The sequence below is a fragment of the Haliotis rufescens genome, unplaced genomic scaffold (genome assembly GCF_023055435.1).
Source record: "Haliotis rufescens isolate VD_foot unplaced genomic scaffold, xgHalRufe1.0.p SCAF_9, whole genome shotgun sequence".
NCBI lineage: Eukaryota > Metazoa > Mollusca > Gastropoda > Lepetellida > Haliotidae > Haliotis > Haliotis rufescens.
The window spans coordinates 42,390,473-42,394,266 of NW_025964383.1; the positions used below are offsets into that span (position 1 = coordinate 42,390,473).

Sequence of the window (3,794 nt, forward strand, 5' to 3'; positions counted from 1 at the left end):
TGCAAAATTATCATCAGATCAAGTTTGATTAAAATGTTCATTGGTGAAAAAGTAAGTTAATTCGCAACATAACTTCAGTACCAAGTGGCGGACTCTTTGATGTCTTCGTTGGACTTTGAAGCGTCTGCCTGGATAACGTCATTGAACGCTGGTCGTGTATTGTTCAGGGGTGAAAAGAGGTCAGTGGAGAGCAGCGTCCCTTGAATAACATTTCTGAACGTAAGAAATTGTAAACCATTGCCAACGTTGGCCAAGCACCTGAATGCTATCTCGGAAATGCTTACCAGTTTGGTGAAACCCAAAAGTACGGATATTGTGATGAGAAACATAACCAGAGCGAATCTTTGATCATTGGCTTCTGGCAATATCGACGACTGCGATGTTATCCTAAGTCTCCATAGGCTTAAGTTTTGGCTGATTTGTGGAACTGGGCGTAGTCCTAATCAATGCACTTAATATCTCGTCTGTAAGGTCATAAGCATTGAATATCAACAAGGAAAACGTAGGACGAACAACTTTATTATTTACACACATGAGTCGCACGAAAGTAGCTGAAGATACCAAGATTGGATTTCCTTAGATTGTAAGTAGGTCAGCTTCATGTTGAATGTTGACCGACATCATTGATCAGTGGGGCGTAGTGGTCAGTCTTATACCTGCATGCCGGACCATGGCTTGGCTGAAAGAAGAGTGAGTGAGTTTGATTTAATGTCTCTTTGAATTGTATGTCAGTGATATCAGCTTAATGTGTGAGAATAGTCAGAAGAGGTGCAGCTCTTATACGATGCCACGATCATAGGCCGCTGTATACTTGTAATTGATACGCTGCCTCTTGTTGCGTTGACAGACACGGCTGAAAATCAGATTGAATGGTTGAGAGAGTGCTGAAAATAGTGAATAAGAGAGGGTCTATATACCTGGCATGAACGCTATATGTTGTTTGTTGACATACACTCTGCGAGACATTGTTCAGTGGCTGAAACGGCTGAAAATCAGAGTGAATGGTTGAGAGAGTGCTGAAAAGTGACTGAGAGAAGTTGAAGCACCACCACTTGAAATGTGGGACGCACAAGTGATTATTCTTGCAGCCATTGTCAATTTGCAATGACTTAAATGGCATTGTTTTCACACTTGTTCCAAAGTGCCATGGAGGAAAACTGTTAAGTTATTCAAATTATGGCATTTAATTGTCAACATTTTTCAAGTTCGAAAATGTCGAGACTCAGCGCTGCCGATCGGAACATCGCCATAGGACGTATCCAAAGAGGGGAATCGCAGTTCTCTGTTGCACGCCACTTCAAAGTCCACCACAGCACCATTTGCCGCCTTTGAGACCGATACACACAGTTCAATTCCACTGCACACCGTCCGAGAACCGGCCGACCAAGAGTTACCACCCTGCACAGGATCGCTACTTTCGACTGTTCCACCTATGTCATCGCAATGCCACAGCTAGGGAGACTGCAGGACTCATCCCTGGTTTGAGGAGGATATCGGACCAGACTGTCGGGAATTATCTTCGCGAGGCTGGAATCCGACCCAAAAGACCAGGTATCGTCCCTGTTTTGCAACAGATCCATCGACAACGACGCTTGCGTTGGTGCCATACCTTGCAGCCTTGGAATTGGAATTGGAGAAACTGGAGACGGGTGTGGTTAGCAATGAATCACGATTTCTTGTTCACAGGCGAGATGGAAGACAACGTGTTTATAGTCGTCGAAATGAGCGTTTTGCCCCACACTGTGTACGTGAATTCGACAGTTTTGGTGGCGGTAGTGTCATGGTGTCGGGGGGCCATATCCTACACCACGAGATCTGACTTGGTTGTGGTTCAGGGAAATTTGACAGCAAATCGCTACATGAATCAAATTTTTCAACCCCACCTTCTTCCAATCATTGACCGCCAGAGCGAGTTGTTTCAACAGGACAACGCTCCACCGCGCACAGCTCGTGTCACGGTAGACTACCTCCATAATGCCAACATCAACGACTTTCCCTGGCCGTCGAGATCTCCATATCTCAACCCAATTGAACACCTCTGGGATGAACTCGGTCGACGTGACACACCGCTGACACTCAGACAACTGGCCAACGCGTTACAAGCAGAATGGCGCAGAACTCTGCAGGACAGAAATCGTACACTTATCCAGTCAGTGCCGAGGAGATGCAGAGCCGTGATTGCTGCCGCAACTTTGTGGTCTTATGTGACATGACAATGAACAGTTTCCAATGCCTTTGTACAACGACGACATGTGACTATCGAGCTCCAAAATTTCATATTTGTATCTGTGATATATGATTAAATATAAAGACTTTATTAGGTACAATACATTTACTAAAAATCTACATGTGCGTTTCTTTTTTTAAAGAGTGTAAGTGCAATAATTTTGGACACGACGTTAAACCCCATGTCACCTCACCTCCTTCTGGTGGGTTTTAGTGGAAGCACTACAGTAAAGACACGATGAAAATACAATGAATACTCACGGTTACATGACTTTACCAGCCTCTCTGGATACACGCAGAACTTTTTGCGTTGGCTGAAGATCTGATCTCTTGGACAGATTTCGATTCGAGGGATGTAGAATCGACATCTGATGTAGAGAGCAAGGTTATTGTTGTCTCGTGATATAACTTCAAATGGTTTGTTGCAGACAACGGCGCTGAACGGATCGTTAGTAACGTCACAACTGACCGCTGATACCAACAAGAGGATGGACAAGACGAGCTTCATCGTGACGATTGTCTGAAGCCTACGAACAGCTATAGTAAACTTGGTCAGCAACGTTTATGTTGTATTCCTTGACTGATCACGTGTCTTGTAACGTTGTGCCTCATTAGGCATAAAGAACAGTTAGTAGGCATGATTGGACGTCTCTAAATGCCATTTCTATGTCATCATGAGCTTGGTTTGTTTTGGCTTATTTTGCAATAGGTCACGTGGTTGAACGTACGGCAAAAACTATCTCACGATAAGATCACGAGAGAGAGAGAGAGAGGGAGAGAGAGCGAGAGAGATAGATAGAGAGAGAGAGAGTACAGAAAGTGTAACCCTGTGGCTATTTCTTCATCTTTCTAACGCTTAAGTACTCCAGATATATCCTTGATACGCTCGGGTACTTTACTTACCTAACGGCGCTTACTTTTTTATTTGATATTGATCTAAGTACTTATAATGGGTATATTTCAACATGTGAAAAATACCAGTCCAAGCCTTCGATTTTGCTCGGGATGAGTTCATCATGATGACTTTACGTTTACTGGCGTCTGTAACGTACTCATCACTATTGGAAAGTGATTCAGGAACACGTGGAACCATAAACAAACTCAGCTTTCAGCAAACAGTTCTTATGAATATTGAAAGTTTTTTGACACTTTTAAAAACTAACCATGTTAGGTGCTCCATGCATGTATGCATGGAATATGTCTCCTTATTTTGAATTAATATATCTGTTCAAGAATTAAATTATTTTAAGACATATTGGGGAGCGTTTTTCTTGTTCAGATGTACACGTGCACTTGATTTTAAGGGAAGCTGAACATGTTATGTGAACATGTTATGTGTTTTGCCTGAAGGGCGTTTTTCTACTACGGAATTATAACAATATTTCGTGGATTTCTGCGTGTCAGATTTTAGTCATCCTAAGCTCCAGGCAATACGAGACATCTAACCTGTTTTACCCTTTGGTTAAAGGAACCTTTGCCCGTGTATGTTTTTAACCGCCGACCCGCAATGTGGAATAAAAAGAGATTCCAGTATAGAGGTCTTTGTTCTTCCGACCGAGCCTGATATT

The 3,794-nt window shown here is 43.0% G+C and overlaps 1 long non-coding RNA gene across 1 annotated transcript; it reads right to left on the bottom strand.

Annotated features, from left to right (window-relative positions):
- Positions 1 to 499: 499 nt before the first annotated feature.
- Positions 500 to 2,938, bottom strand: LOC124111049. The gene is made up of 2 exons (XR_006857375.2): positions 2,488 to 2,938; positions 500 to 679 (listed from the first exon to the last, which is right to left on the bottom strand). It is a non-coding gene; the product is annotated as an uncharacterized LOC124111049 (long non-coding RNA).
- Between the last annotated feature and the right edge of the window lie 856 nt (positions 2,939 to 3,794).